General features: G+C 38.0%; 1 long non-coding RNA gene, 21 other non-coding genes and 2 pseudogenes across 23 annotated transcripts; 9 read left to right on the plus strand and 15 right to left on the minus strand.

Moving 5' to 3' along the window:
• Positions 1–116: 116 nt before the first annotated feature.
• On the plus strand, positions 117–280 carry LOC145744267 (U1 spliceosomal RNA). The gene has a single exon (XR_014281138.1). It is a non-coding gene; the product is annotated as a U1 spliceosomal RNA (small nuclear RNA).
• Positions 281–637: 357 nt separating this feature from the next.
• Positions 638–801, plus strand: LOC145744363 (U1 spliceosomal RNA). Its single transcript, XR_014281226.1, has one exon. It is a non-coding gene; the product is annotated as a U1 spliceosomal RNA (small nuclear RNA).
• Positions 802–1158: 357 nt separating this feature from the next.
• Positions 1159–1322, plus strand: LOC145744335 (U1 spliceosomal RNA). The gene has a single exon (XR_014281199.1). It is a non-coding gene; the product is annotated as a U1 spliceosomal RNA (small nuclear RNA).
• A 338-nt stretch (positions 1323–1660) lies between these two features.
• On the plus strand, positions 1661–1824 carry LOC145744232 (U1 spliceosomal RNA). Its single transcript, XR_014281105.1, has one exon. It is a non-coding gene; the product is annotated as a U1 spliceosomal RNA (small nuclear RNA).
• Positions 1825–2180: 356 nt separating this feature from the next.
• On the plus strand, positions 2181–2344 carry LOC145744226 (U1 spliceosomal RNA). Its single transcript, XR_014281099.1, has one exon. It is a non-coding gene; the product is annotated as a U1 spliceosomal RNA (small nuclear RNA).
• Positions 2345–2701: 357 nt separating this feature from the next.
• On the plus strand, positions 2702–2865 carry LOC145744205 (U1 spliceosomal RNA). The gene has a single exon (XR_014281080.1). It is a non-coding gene; the product is annotated as a U1 spliceosomal RNA (small nuclear RNA).
• A 355-nt stretch (positions 2866–3220) lies between these two features.
• LOC145744270 (U1 spliceosomal RNA) lies at positions 3221–3384 on the plus strand. Its single transcript, XR_014281141.1, has one exon. It is a non-coding gene; the product is annotated as a U1 spliceosomal RNA (small nuclear RNA).
• A 357-nt stretch (positions 3385–3741) lies between these two features.
• Positions 3742–3875, plus strand: LOC145744319 (U1 spliceosomal RNA; annotated as a pseudogene).
• A 65-nt stretch (positions 3876–3940) lies between these two features.
• Positions 3941–4104, minus strand: LOC145744301 (U1 spliceosomal RNA). The gene has a single exon (XR_014281169.1). It is a non-coding gene; the product is annotated as a U1 spliceosomal RNA (small nuclear RNA).
• A 356-nt stretch (positions 4105–4460) lies between these two features.
• Positions 4461–4624, minus strand: LOC145744175 (U1 spliceosomal RNA). Its single transcript, XR_014281052.1, has one exon. It is a non-coding gene; the product is annotated as a U1 spliceosomal RNA (small nuclear RNA).
• Positions 4625–4962: 338 nt separating this feature from the next.
• LOC145744307 (U1 spliceosomal RNA) lies at positions 4963–5126 on the minus strand. Its single transcript, XR_014281174.1, has one exon. It is a non-coding gene; the product is annotated as a U1 spliceosomal RNA (small nuclear RNA).
• A 358-nt stretch (positions 5127–5484) lies between these two features.
• On the minus strand, positions 5485–5648 carry LOC145744272 (U1 spliceosomal RNA). Its single transcript, XR_014281143.1, has one exon. It is a non-coding gene; the product is annotated as a U1 spliceosomal RNA (small nuclear RNA).
• Positions 5649–5988: 340 nt separating this feature from the next.
• On the minus strand, positions 5989–6152 carry LOC145744263 (U1 spliceosomal RNA). Its single transcript, XR_014281134.1, has one exon. It is a non-coding gene; the product is annotated as a U1 spliceosomal RNA (small nuclear RNA).
• A 357-nt stretch (positions 6153–6509) lies between these two features.
• LOC145744311 (U1 spliceosomal RNA) lies at positions 6510–6673 on the minus strand. Its single transcript, XR_014281178.1, has one exon. It is a non-coding gene; the product is annotated as a U1 spliceosomal RNA (small nuclear RNA).
• Positions 6674–7032: 359 nt separating this feature from the next.
• Positions 7033–7196, minus strand: LOC145744224 (U1 spliceosomal RNA). Its single transcript, XR_014281098.1, has one exon. It is a non-coding gene; the product is annotated as a U1 spliceosomal RNA (small nuclear RNA).
• Positions 7197–7553: 357 nt separating this feature from the next.
• Positions 7554–7717, minus strand: LOC145744261 (U1 spliceosomal RNA). Its single transcript, XR_014281132.1, has one exon. It is a non-coding gene; the product is annotated as a U1 spliceosomal RNA (small nuclear RNA).
• A 355-nt stretch (positions 7718–8072) lies between these two features.
• LOC145744312 (U1 spliceosomal RNA) lies at positions 8073–8236 on the minus strand. The gene has a single exon (XR_014281179.1). It is a non-coding gene; the product is annotated as a U1 spliceosomal RNA (small nuclear RNA).
• Positions 8237–8578: 342 nt separating this feature from the next.
• LOC145744353 (U1 spliceosomal RNA) lies at positions 8579–8742 on the minus strand. The gene has a single exon (XR_014281216.1). It is a non-coding gene; the product is annotated as a U1 spliceosomal RNA (small nuclear RNA).
• A 339-nt stretch (positions 8743–9081) lies between these two features.
• LOC145744221 (U1 spliceosomal RNA) lies at positions 9082–9244 on the minus strand. Its single transcript, XR_014281095.1, has one exon. It is a non-coding gene; the product is annotated as a U1 spliceosomal RNA (small nuclear RNA).
• Positions 9245–9583: 339 nt separating this feature from the next.
• On the minus strand, positions 9584–9747 carry LOC145744236 (U1 spliceosomal RNA). The gene has a single exon (XR_014281109.1). It is a non-coding gene; the product is annotated as a U1 spliceosomal RNA (small nuclear RNA).
• Positions 9748–10086: 339 nt separating this feature from the next.
• On the minus strand, positions 10087–10249 carry LOC145744313 (U1 spliceosomal RNA). The gene has a single exon (XR_014281180.1). It is a non-coding gene; the product is annotated as a U1 spliceosomal RNA (small nuclear RNA).
• A 345-nt stretch (positions 10250–10594) lies between these two features.
• On the minus strand, positions 10595–10758 carry LOC145744336 (U1 spliceosomal RNA). Its single transcript, XR_014281200.1, has one exon. It is a non-coding gene; the product is annotated as a U1 spliceosomal RNA (small nuclear RNA).
• Positions 10759–11096: 338 nt separating this feature from the next.
• LOC145744318 (U1 spliceosomal RNA) lies at positions 11097–11275 on the minus strand (annotated as a pseudogene).
• Positions 11276–11555: 280 nt separating this feature from the next.
• Positions 11556–13611, plus strand: LOC145743221 (uncharacterized). 2 transcript variants are annotated; one of them, XR_014280996.1, is made up of 4 exons: positions 11556–11661; positions 11777–11999; positions 12082–12202; positions 12406–13611. It is a non-coding gene; the product is annotated as an uncharacterized LOC145743221 (long non-coding RNA). The 2 variants fall into 2 exon arrangements; XR_014280995.1 differs by lacking the exon at positions 11556–11661 and having other exon boundaries at positions 11682–11999.
• The last annotated feature ends 232 nt before the right edge of the window (positions 13612–13843 follow it).

Genomic DNA, 13843 nt, shown 5'->3' on the forward strand with positions numbered 1-13843 from the left:
AATTTATAGAAATAATAACATAAAAACCTGTTTAATTGTTAGAGAATATTTGCGCGAGCACCACAAATGGGAAGTTATAATTCATTGGGCAGCCGTCCGTTTGCGATGAATGCAGCATACTTACCTGACGAGGGTCTTCACTGCGATCAGGCAGGCAGTGGGCCCAGGGCGAGGCTCAGTCATTGCACTTCGACTGAGCTGACCTCTGCGAATACCCAAAATGCGGGTAACTCGGTCGTATAATTTCTGATAGTGGGGTCTGCGTTCGCGGTAACCCTTTATTTTATTAATTTTGTGTGTTATTGATGTTTGTTGCAAATATCGGTACCTACTTACTGTATGTTTGTTGTATGTAATGTAAATCTATCTAGTTAAGCAATATACATTTATTCTTAAGCTATACGCAAAACGTCGAAATATAAGCGAAAAGTGTTGCTTTGTTGATTTGGCTTAAATCCTATTTCTTTCAGCTCGTATTTGAATGCCATGACCGGTATATGCCACTGTGGCGTCCTTTTTCAAATCAAAAAAAATAATTACATAAAAACCTGTTTAATTGTTAGAGAATATTTGCGCGAGCACCACAAATGGAAATTTATAATTCAATCGGCTGCCGTGCAATTGCGATGTATGCGGCATACTTACCTGACGAGGGTCTTCACAGCGATCAGGCAGGCAGTGGGCCCAGGGCGAGGCTCAGTCATTGCACTTCGACTGAGCTGACCTCTGCGATTACCCCAAATGTGGGTAACTCGGTCGTATAATTTCTGATAGTGGGGTCTGCGTTCGCGCTAACCCTTTATTTTATTAATTTTGTGTGTTATTGATGTTTGTTGCAAATATCGGTACCTACTTACAGTATGTTTGTTGTATGTAATGTAAATCTATCTAGTTAAGCAATATACATTTATTCTTAAGCTATACGCAAAACGTCGAAATATAAGCGAAAAGTGTTGCTTTGTTGATTTGGCTTAAATCCTATTTCTTTCAGCTCGTAATCGAATGCCATGACCGGTATACGCCACTGTGGCGTCCTTTTTCAAATCAAAAAAAATAATTACATAAAAACCTGTTTAATTGTTAGAGAATATTTGCGCGAGCACCACAAATGGAAATTTATAATTCAATCGGCTGCCGTGCAATTGCGATGTATGCGGCATACTTACCTGACGAGGGTCTTCACTGCGATCAGGCAGGCAGTGGGCCCAGGGTGAGGCTCAGTCCTTGCACTTCGACTGAGCTGACCTCTGCGATTACCCCAAATGTGGGTAACTCGGTCGTATAATTTGTGATAGTGGGGTCTGCGTTCGCGCTAACCCTTTATTTTATTAATTTTGTGTGATAAAGATGTTTGGTGCAAATACCGGTACCAACTTGCTGTTGCAGGTAATCTAGTTAAGCAATATACATTTATTCTTAAGCTATACGCTAAACGTCGAAATATAAGCAAAAATGTTGCTTTGTTGGTTTGGATTAAATCCGATTCCTTTTAGCTCGTAATCGAACGCCATGACCGGTATATGCCACTGTGGCGTCCTTTTTAAAATTTATAGAAATAATAACATAAAAACCTGTTTAATTGTTAGAGAATATTTGCGCGAGCACCACAAATGGGAAGTTATAATTCATTGGGCAGCCGTCCGTTTGCGATGAATGCAGCATACTTACCTGACGAGGGTCTTCACTGCGATCAGGCAGGCAGTGGGCCCAGGGCGAGGCTCAGTCATTGCAATTCGACTAAGCTGACCTCTGCGATTACCCCAAATGTGGGTAACTCGGTTGTATAATTTCTGATAGTGGGGTCTGCGTTCGCGCTAACCCTTTATTTTATTAATTTTGTGTGTTATTGATGTTTGTTGCAAATATCGGTACATACTTACTGTATGTTTGTTGTATGTAACGTAAATCTATCTAGTTAAGCAATATACATTTATTCTTAAGCTATACGCAAAACGTCGAAATATAAGCAAAAGTGTTGCTTTGTTGATTTGGCTTAAATCCGATTTCTTTCAGCTCGTATTTGAATGCCATGACCGGTATATGCCACTATGGCGTCCTTTTTCAAATCAAAAAAAATAATTACATAAAAACCTGTTTAATTGTTAGAGAATATTTGCGCGAGCACCACAAATTGGAAGTTATTATTCATTTGACAGCCGTCCGTTTGCGATGTATGCAGCATACTTACCTGACGAGGGTCTTCACTGCAATCAGGCAGGCAGTGGGCCCAGGGCGAGGCTCAGTCATTGCACTTCGACTGAGCTGACCTCTGCGAATACCCAAAATGTGGGTAACTCGGTCGTATAATTTGTGATAGTGGGGTCTGCGTTCGCGCTAACCCTTTATTTTATTAATTTTGTGTGTTATTGATGTTTGTTGCAAATATCGGTACCTACTTACTGTATGTTTGTTGTATGTAATGTAAATCTATCTAGTTAAGCAATATACATTTATTCTTAAGCTATACGCAAAACGTCGAAATATAAGCGAAAAGTGTTGCTTTGTTGATTTGGCTTAAATCCTATTTTTTTCAGCTCGTATTTGAATGCCATGACCGGTATATGCCACTGTGGCGTCCTTTTTCAAATCAAAAAAAATAATTACATAAAAACCTGTTTAATTGTTAGAGAATATTTGCGCGAGCACCACAAATGGGAAGTTATTATTCATTTGACAGCCGTCAGTTTGCGATGTATGCAGCATACTTACCTGACGACGGTCTTCACTGCGATCAGGCAGGCAGTGGGCCCAGGGCGAGGCTCAGTCATTGCACTTCGACTGAGCTGACCTCTGCGATTACCCAAAATGTGGGTAACTCGGTCGTATAATTTCTGATAGTGGGGTCTGCGTTCGCGCTAACCCTTTATTTTATTAATTTTGTGTGTTATTGATGTTTGTTGCAAATATCGGTACCTACTTACTGTATGTTTGTTGTATGTAATGTAAATCTATCTAGTTAAGCAATATACATTTATTCTTAAGCTATACGCAAAACGTCGAAATATAAGCGAAAAGTGTTGCTTTGTTGATTTGGCTTAAATCCTATTTCTTTCAGCTCGTAATCGAATGCCATAACCGGTATACGCCACTGTGGTGTCCATTTTCAAATCAAAAAAATAATTACATAAAAACCTGTTTAATTGTTAGAGAATATTTGCGCGAGCACCACAAATGGGAAGTTATTATCATTTGGCAGCAGTCCGTTTGCGATGTATGCAGCATACTTACCTGACGAGGGTCTTCACTGCGATCAGGCAGAAAGTGGGCCCAGGGCGAGGCTCAGTCATTGCACTTCGACGGAGCTGACCTTTGCGATTACCCAAAATGTGGGTAACTCGGTCGTATAATTTGTGATAGTGGGGTCTGCGTTCGCGCTAACCCTTTATTTTATTAATTTTGTGTGTTATTGCTGTTTGTTGCAAATATCGGTACCTACTTACTGTATGTTTGTTGTATGTAACGTAAATCTATCTAGTTAAGCAATATACATTTATTCTCAAGCTATACGCAAAACGTCGAAATATAAGCGAAAAGTGTTGCTTTGTTGATTTGGCTTAAATCCTATTTCTTTCAGCTCGTAATCGAATGCCATGACCGGTATACGCCACTGTGGCTTCCTTTTTCAAATTAAAAAAAATAATTACATAAAAACCTGTTTAATTGTTAGAGAATATTTGCGCGAGCACCACAAATGGAAAGTTATAATTCAATCGGCTGCCGTGCAATTGCGATGTATGCGGCATACTTACCTGACGAGGGTCTTCACTGCGATCAGGCAGGCAGTGGGCCCAGGGCGAGGCTCAGTCATTGCACTTCGACTGAGCCGACCTCTGCACTTCGACTGAGCTGACCTCTCAGATTATGTTACATATAACAAACATACAGAGTAAGTAGGTACCGGATATTTGGCAACAAACATCAATAACACACAAAATTAATTAAAGGGTTAGCGCGAACGCAGACCCCACTATCACAAATTATACGACCGAGTTACCCACATTTGGGGTAATCGCAGAGGTCAGCTCAGTCGAATTGCAATGACTGAGCCTCGCCTTGGGCCCACTGCATGCCTGATTGCATTGAATACCCTCGTCAGGTAAGTATGCCGCATACATCGCAAACGGACGGCTGCCCAATGAATTATATCTTCCTATTTGTGGTGCTCGCGCAAATATTCTGTAACAATTAAACAGGTTTTTATGTAATTATTTTTTTTGATTTGAAAAAGGACGCCACAGTGGCATATACCGGTCATGACATTCGAATACGAGCTGAAAGAAATCGGATTTAAGCCAAATCAACAAAGCAACACTTTTGCTTATATTTCGACGTTTTGCGTATAGCTTAAGAATAAATGTATATTGCTTAACTAGATAGATTTACGTTACATACAACAAACATACAGTAAGTAGGTACCGATATTTGCAACAAACATCAATAACACACAAAATTAATAAAATAAAGGGTTAGCGCGAACGCAGACCCCACTATCAGAAATTATACGACCGAGTTACCCACATTTGGGGTAATCGCAGAGGTCAGCTCAGTCGAAGTGCAATGACTGAGCCTCGTCCTGGGCCCACTGCCTGCCTGATCGCAGTGAAGACCCTCGTCAGGTAAGTATGCTGCATTCATCGCAAACGGACGGGTGCCCAATGAATTATAATTTCCCATTTGTGGTGCTCGCGCAAATATTCTCTAACAATTAAACAGGTTTTTATGATATTATTTCTATAAATTTTAAAAAGGAGGCCACAGTGGCATATACCAGTCATGGCGTTCGATTACGAGCTAAAAGGAATCGGATTTTATCCAAACCAACAAAGCAACATTTTTGCTTATATTTCGACGTTTAGCGTATAGCTTAAGAATAAATGTATATTGTTTAACTAGATTACCTGCAACAGCAAGTTGGTACCGGTATTTGCACGAAACATCATTATCACACAAAATTAATAAAATAAAGGGTTAGCGCGAACGCAGACCCCACTATCACAAATTATACGACCGAGTTACCCACATTTGGGGCAATCGCAGAGGTCAGCTCAGTCGAATTGCAATGACTAAGCCTCGCCCTGGGCCCACTGCCTGCCTGATTGCATTGAAAACCCTTTTCAGGTAAGTATGCCGCATACATCGCAAACGGACGGCTGCCCAATAAATTATAACTTCCTATTTGTGGTGCTCGCGCAAATATTCTCTAACAATTAAACAGGTTTTTATGTAATTATTTTTTTTGATTTGAAAAAGGACACCACAGTGGCATATACCGGTTATGGCATTCGATTAGGAGCTGAAAGAAATAGGATTTAAGCCAAATCAACAAAGCAACACTTTTCGCTTATATTTCGACGTTTTGCGTATAGCTTAAGAATAAATGTATATTGCTTAACTAGATAGATTACGTTACATATAACAAACATACAGAGTAAGTAGGTACCGATATTTGCAACATACATCAATAACACACAAAATTATTAAAATAAAGGGTTAGCGCGAACGCAAACCCCACTATCACAAATTATACGACCGAGTTACCCACATTTGGGGTAATCGCAGAAGTCAGCTCAGTCGAATTGCAATGGCTGAACCTCGCCCTGGGCACACTGCCTGCCTGATCGCAGTGAAGACCCTCGTCAGGTAAGTATGCCGCATTCATCGCAAACGGACGGCTGCCCAATGAATTATAACTTCCCATTTGTGGTGCTCGCGCAAATATTCTCTAACAATTAAACAGGTTTTTATGTTATTGTTTCTATAAATTTTAAAAAGGACGCCACAGTGGCATATACCGGTCATAGCGTTCGATTACGAGCTAAAAGGAATCGGATTTAATCCAAACTAACAAAGCAACATTTTTGCTTATATTTCGACGTTTAGCGTATAGCTTAAGAATAAATGTATATTGCTTAACTAGATTACCTGCAACAGCAAGTTGTGGTACCGGTATTTGCACCAAACATCATTATCACACAAAATTAATAAAATAAAGGGTTAACGCGAACGCAGACCCCACTATCACAAATTATACGACCGAGTTACCCAAATTTGGGGTAATCGCAGAGGTCAGCTCAGTCGAATTGCAATGACTGAGCCTCGCCCTGGGTCCACTGCCTGCCTGATCGCATTAAATACCCTCGTCAGGTAAGTATGCCGCATTCATCGCAAACGGCCAGCTGCCCAATGAATTATAACTTCCCATTTGTGGTGCTCGCGCAAATATTCTCTAACAATTAAACAGGTTTTTATGTTATTATTTCTATAAATTTTAAAAAGGACGCCACAGTGGCATATACCGGTCATGGCGTTCGATTACGAGCTAAAAGGAATCGGATTTAATCCAAACCAACAAAGCAACATTTTTGCTTATATTTCGACGTTTAGCGTATAGCTTAAGAATAAATGTATATTGCTTAACTAGATAGATTACGTTACATATAACAAACATACAGAGTAAGTAGGTACCGATATTTGCAACAAACATCAATAACACACAAAATTAATAAAATAAAGGGTTAGCGCGAACGCAGACCCCACTATCAGAAAATATACGACCGAGTTACCCACATTTGGGGTAATCGCAAAGGGCAGCTCAGTCGAAGTGCAATGACTGAGCCTCGCCCTGGATCCACTTTCTGCCTGATCGCAGTGAAGACCATCGTCAGGTAAGAATGCTGCATACATCGCAAACGGACTGCTGCCAAATGAATAATAACTTCCCATATGTGGTGCTCGCGCAAATATTCTCTAACAATTAAACAGGTTTTTATGTAATTATTTTTTTTGATTTGAAAATGGACACCACAGTGGCGTATACCGGTTATGGCATTCGATTACGAGCTGAAAGAAATAGGATTTAAGCCAAATCAACAAAGCAACACTTTTCGCTTATATTTCGACATTTTGAGTATAGCTTAAGAATAAATGTATATTGCTTAACTAGATAGATTACGTTACATATAACAAACATACAGAGTAAGTAGGTACCGATATTTGGCAACAAACATCAATAACACACAAAATTAATAAAATAAAGGGTTAGCGCGAACGCAGACCCCACTATCACAAATTATACGACCGAGTTACCCACATTTGGGGTAATCGCAGAGGTCAGCTCAGTCGAAGTGCAATGACTGAGCCTCGCCCTGGGCCCACTGCCTGCCTGATCGCAGTGAAGACCCTCGTCAGGTAAGTATGCCGCATACATCGCAATTGCACGGCAGCCGATTGAATTATAAATTTCCATTTGTGGTGCTCGCGCAAATATTCTCTAACAATTAAACAGGTTTTTATGTAATTATTTTTTTTGATTTGAAAAAGGACGCCACAGTGGCATATACCGGTCATGGCATTCGATTACGAGCTGAAAGAAATCGGATTTAAGCCAAATCAACAAAGCAACACTTTTCGCTTATATTTCGACGTTTTGCGTATAGCTTAAGAATAAATGTATATTGCTTAACTAGATAGATTTACATTACATACAACAAACATACAGTAAGTAGGTACCGATATTTGCAACAAACATCAATAACACACAAAATTAATAAAATAAAGGGTTAGCGCGAACGCAGACCCCACTATCAGAAATTATACGACCGAGTTACCCACATTTTGGGTAATCGCAGAGGTCAGCTCAGTCGAAGTGCAATGACTGAGCCTTGCCTTGGGCCCACTGCCTGCCTGATTGCAGTGAAGACCCTCGTCAGGTAAGTATGCTGCATACATCGCAAACGGACGGCTGTCAAATGAATAATAACTTCCCATTTGTGGTGCTCGCGCAAATATTCTCTAACAATTAAACAGGTTTTTATGTAATTATTTTTTTGATTTGAAAAAGGACGCCACAGTGGCATATACCGGTCATGGCATTCGAATACGAGCTGAAAGAAATCGGATTTAAGCCAAATCAACAAAGCAACACTTTTGCTTATATTTCGACGTTTTGCGTATAGCTTAAGAATAAATGTATATTGTTTAACTAGATAGATTTACGTTACATACAACAAACATACAGTAAGTAGGTACCGATATTTGCAACAAACATCAATAACACACAAAATTAATAAAATAAAGGGTTAGCGCGAACGCAGACCCCACTATCACAAATTATACGACCGAGTTACCCACATTTGGAGCAATCGCAGAGATCAACTCAGACGAAGTGCAATGACTGAGCCTCGCCCTGGGCCCACTGCTGGCCTGATCGCAATGAAGAACCTCGTTAGGTAAGTATGCCGCATACATCGCAATCGGACGAATGCTGAATGATTTATAACTTCCCATTTGTGGTGCTCGCGCAAATATTCTCTAACAATTAAAAAGGTTTTTATGTTATTATTTGAATAAATTTTAAAAAGGACGCCACAGTGGCATATACCGGTCATGGCATTCGATTACGAGCTAAAAGAAATCGAATTTAAGCAAAACCGACAAAGCAACACTTTTGCTTATATTTCGACCTTTAGCGTATAGCTTAAGAATAAATGTATATTGCTTATCTAGATTACCTGCAACAGCAAGTTGGTTGGTACCGGAATTTGCACCAAACATCATTATCACACAAAATTAATAAAATAAAGGGTTAGCGCGAACGCAGATCCCACTATCACAAATTATACGACCGAGTTACCCACATTTGGGGTAATCGCAGAGGTCAGCTCAGTCGTAGTGCAATGACTGAGCCTCGCCCTGGGCCCACTGCCTGCCTGATCGCAGTGAAGACCCTCGTCAGGTAAGTATGCCGCATAAATCGCAATCGGACGGCTGCCCAATGAATTATAACTTCTCATTTGTGGTGCTCGCGCAAATATTCTCTAACAATTAAACAGGTTTTTATGTTATTATTTGTATAAATTTTAAAAAGGACGCCACAGTGGCATATACCGGTCATGGCATTCGATTACGAGCTAAAAGGAATCGAATTTAAGCCAAACCAACAAAGCAACACTTTTGCTTATATTTCGACGTTTAGCGTATAGCTTAAGAATAAATGTATATTGCTTAACTAGATTACCTGCAACAGCAAGTTGGTACCGGTGTTTGCACCAAACATCATTATCACACAAAATTAATAAAATAAAGGGTTAGCGCGAACGCAGACCGCACTATCACAAATTATACGACCGAGTTACCCACATTTTGGGTAATCGCAGAGGTCAGCTCAGTCGAAGTGCAATGACTGAGCCTCGCCCTGGGCCCACTGCCTGCCTGATCGCAGTGAAGACCCTCGTCAGGTAAGTATGCCGCATAAATCGCAATCGGACGGCTGCCGAATGAATTATAACTTCCCATTTGTGGTGCTCGCGCAAATATTCTCTAACAATTAAAAAGGTTTTTATGTTATTATTTCTATAAATTTTAAAAAGGACGCCACAGTGGCATATACCGGTCATGGCATTCGATTACGAGCTAAAAGGAATCGGATTTAAGCCAAACCAACAAAGCAACACTTTTGCTTATATTTCGACGTTTAGCGTATAGCTTAAGAATAAATGTATATTGCTTAACTAGATTACCTGCAAACAGCAAGTTGGTACCGGAATTTGCACCAAACATCATTATCACACAAAATTAATAAAATAAAGGGTTAGCGCGAACGCAGACCCCACTATCACAAATTATACGACCGAGTTACCCACATTTGGGGTAATCGCAGAGGTCAGCTCAGTCGAAGTGCAATGACTGAGCCTCGCCCTGGGCCCACTGCCTGCCTGATCGCAGTGAAGACCCTCGTCAGGTAAGTATGCCGCATAAATCGCAATCGGACGGCTGCCGAATGAATTATAACTTCCCATTTGTGGTGCTCGCGCAAATATTCTCTAACGATTAAACAGGTTTTTATGTTATTATTTGTATAAATTTTAAAAAGGACGCCACAGTGGCATATACCGGTCATGGCATTCGATTACGAGCTAAAAGGAATCGAATTTAAGCCAAACCAACAAAGCAACACTTTTGCTTATATTTCGACGTTTAGCGTATAGCTTAAGAATAAATGTATATTGCTTAACTAGATTACCTGCAACAGCAAGTTGGTACCGGTGTTTGCACCAAACATCATTATCACACAAAATTAATAAAATAAAGGGTTAGCGCGAACGCAGACCGCACTATCACAAATTATACGACCGAGTAACCCACATTTAGGGTAATCGCAGAGATCAGCTCAGACGAAGTGCAATGACTGAGCCTCGCCCTGGGCCCACTGCTGGCCTGATCGCAATGTAGAACCTCGTCAGGTAAGTATGCCGCATACATCGCAATCGGACGAATGCTGAATGATTTATAACTTCCCATTTGTGGTGCTCGCGTAAATATTCTCTAACAATTAAAAAGGTTTTTATGTTATTATTTGAATAAATTTTAAAAAGGACGCCACAGTGGCATATACCGGTCATGGCATTCGATTACGAGCTAAAAGAAATCGAATTTAAGCCAAACCAACAAAGCAACACTTTTGCTTATATTTCGACCTTTAGCGTATAGCTTAAGAATAAATGTATATTGCTTATCTAGATTACCACCTGCAACAGCAAGTTGGTTGGTACCGGAATTTGCACCAAACATCATTATCACACAAAATTAATAAAATAAAGGGTTAGCGCGAACGCAGACCCCACTCTCACAAATTATACGACCGAGTTACCCACATTTGGGGTAATCGCAGAGGTCAGCTCAGTCGAAGTGCAATGACTGAGCCTCGCCCTAGGCCCACTGCCTGCCTGATCGCAGTGAAGACCCTCGTCAGGTAAGTATGCCGCATAAATCGCAATTGGATGGCTGCCGAATGAATTATAACTTCCCATTTGTGGTGCTTGCGCAAATATTCTCTAACAATTAAACAGGTTTTTATGTTATTATTTGTATAAATTTTAAAAAGGACGCCACAGTGGCATATACCGGTCATGGCATTTGATTACGAGCTAAAAGGAATCGGATTTAAGCCAAACCAACAAAGCAACACTTTTGCTTATATTTTGACGTTTAGCGTATAGCTTAAGAATAAATGTATATTGCTTAACTAGATTACCTGCAACAGCAAGGTGGTACCGGTATTTGCAACAAACATCATTATCACACAAAATTAATAAAATAAAGGGTTAGCGCAAACGCAGACCTCACTATCACAAATTATACGAGCGAGTTACCCACATTTGAGGTAATCGCAGAGGTCAGCTCAGTCGCAGTGCAATGACTCAGTCTCGCCATGCATCGCAATCGGATGGCTGCCGCTTGAATTATAACTTCCAATTTGTGGTGCTCGCGCAAATATTCTTTTAAAAATAAACATGCTTTTATGTTGTTATTTCTTTAAATTTAAAAATGGACGTCATTTTACAACTTAAAAAACATCTTTTCATTACGTAAAAAAAACTATTTTTAGGTTTTTTTGACAACATTTTGCTAATTAATAGACGTTACAATATTTTTTAATAATTATAATATATGTATAAAAAAGCACTGTATGACAATTAATAAAATAAAAAAGTGTCACATTTGGTTAAGACTTCTGTTCAGGAAGTTGCTGTTTTTAATGAAAAAACTATACGAGCGTTTAATTTTTCCAAGAGCTCGTAGTCCGGACACGCTTCAGTGATTTTTTTTATTTTTATGCTGATTTCTCTCCTGTAACACATTCGTTACAGAACTTCGCATAAGGTGCGATTGCCTACTATGTATTTTACTAATTTATTTATTATATTTAAATTTATATTTAACTTGTTTTGGGCTAATTAATTTAAAAGTAATTGTTTTACTGTGCAACAATGTATAGCACATCAGAGCTTTCTTTATTACAAAGCATCCAAGCAACTGGAGTACTGTTATTAATTTAAAATCGTAAGCGGTTGTTCCATGTGTTGAATCCATGCAAATAATATTATTTCGGAATTTTTGGGGGAGATTAAGCTGATGCGTTGTGGTTAAGGCAATAGCAAAATCATCATCTTCAAAATTTATTGATTGTACAGCAACACTTTAGTCTACAAATGCTCAAGGTTAATTAATTTAAAGCTTGTTTGGGTGTTCTGCTATACACATTCAAAAGGTTAATAACAAATTTAATTATTTTACATTTAGATTTTTTTTTATTTCCTCAACCAGAATTCCAACACTCAGACAATTGTTAAAGTGTTTTGTTGAATTTCCTAATAAGATTGAACTTTGAAACAGGTCGAGGCGAGAAACCATATGGACTCAGGTAAACTTGTTGTTTAAAACACAACTGGATCTTATGTCCTTTAAAATTTTCTTTGGAGCTACTCCTATAGCTAACTTACCTATAACAATATTTGTATTTGTGATGTTGAATTTAACTTATAGGAATGTGACATTGATTTCCAAAATTAAACTTAATTTACATATAACTACCTTGTATAATATTTTTATCTGTTTTGTTAACAGATATATGGGCCAATTCAGCATTATGTCCATAATGAACCAAGATCCAGTGACTTTAACTTTACCATTAGCAAGCTGTTTTATATTAAAGGAAGCTGTGCACAATTGTCCAATTTTTCTCATGCCTTGGGTCTTAAGGGATCGTATTCTATTTTTATTGGCACAATTATATTTACCCTTCTATTACAATTAAATTGAACCATAATTGTTCCATTACTTTGTAGCGGTCTCCGTCGACCCAATCGGAAGGTTTTATTTTAAACTTAAAGACAGTTAATTGTTTTTCTTAATCAGCTAATTGCTCATCTGCTGGTTATGAATTCTTAAATTAACCATGCAGGTGAATTCATGGTATAATTATATTATACGGCAATTTCTTATTCAAATAGAATAGAATTTCAATTTCATTAACGAAACAAAAAATGAAATTCCAAAATCCAAAAATACAACTGCTTGTAGGAAAGCATCAGATAACTGTTTTTAAAAGAAGAACAAAGAATAGAATCCCATGTCAAAGGCAAACCACAGATTTTAAAAACAAGTTAAAGATTGAAAGACATATTAAAATAGGAGTTAATATAAGATTTTGATGAAATCAAGAAACGATAACAAAAATGATTCCCACCAAATGTGAAATAAATAAATTTAATTGTTTTTAATGTGAATAAAAGGTTAGCTTATGCGCAATAAGCTACAACTTTGTTGGGTTGTATTTTTTTTTAATAATGAGCATTTATCTTTTTCTATGCTTGCTTTCCAAATTAAATAATCTAAAAGTTTGTTATGGAATTTAGACCAGTTTTTTGTTATTGCATGTGCTGGGTTTACAGCTTGATTTCGTTTTCACACTGTGTTTTAAATTTATGAATGTTGTGTTATTCGGTTTTACATACTATATTGCCAAGCTTTCATGTAAACGTAGAACAGTTTCAATTCTTACCTTGCTGTGTAATTTATTTAGATGGTCGTAGTAGGTTAAATTTTTTGTTGAATTGAAATTACACATTTGTACTCGTGCATATTTGCACAAAAATGTAATCAGTAATCTGGTTGTATAGTATTACAATTATATATATATTTTTTTAATAATTGTAATGTTATTATTTTAATATCAAGTAGTTTTTGTTCCCCCCCAATTTATGTTTTAAGTTTCGTTTTATTTGTACTGTAAGTAAGATGTTTTGTAAAGTACAAGATATTTGGTGTGTAGTTGGCAAATATACTTTTAAAATGAAAATTTTTGAATTTTTGGTAAATTAGGTTTGAGTAATAGTGGTTTAAATATTGTATATATTGCATACAGATTAATATGCTAAATAGTATAACCTTATTTTATTCAAGGTTAACCAAATTTTAAATAATCTATTGTTGGTCATAAAGGCCATTGTGAATACGTACAAGAAAAAAGAGAATCATTGATGCGTGTCTTATAAAAAAAAGG

This window comes from Corella eumyota, chromosome 2 (genome assembly GCF_963082875.1).
Source record: "Corella eumyota chromosome 2, kaCorEumy4.1, whole genome shotgun sequence".
NCBI lineage: Eukaryota > Metazoa > Chordata > Ascidiacea > Phlebobranchia > Corellidae > Corella > Corella eumyota.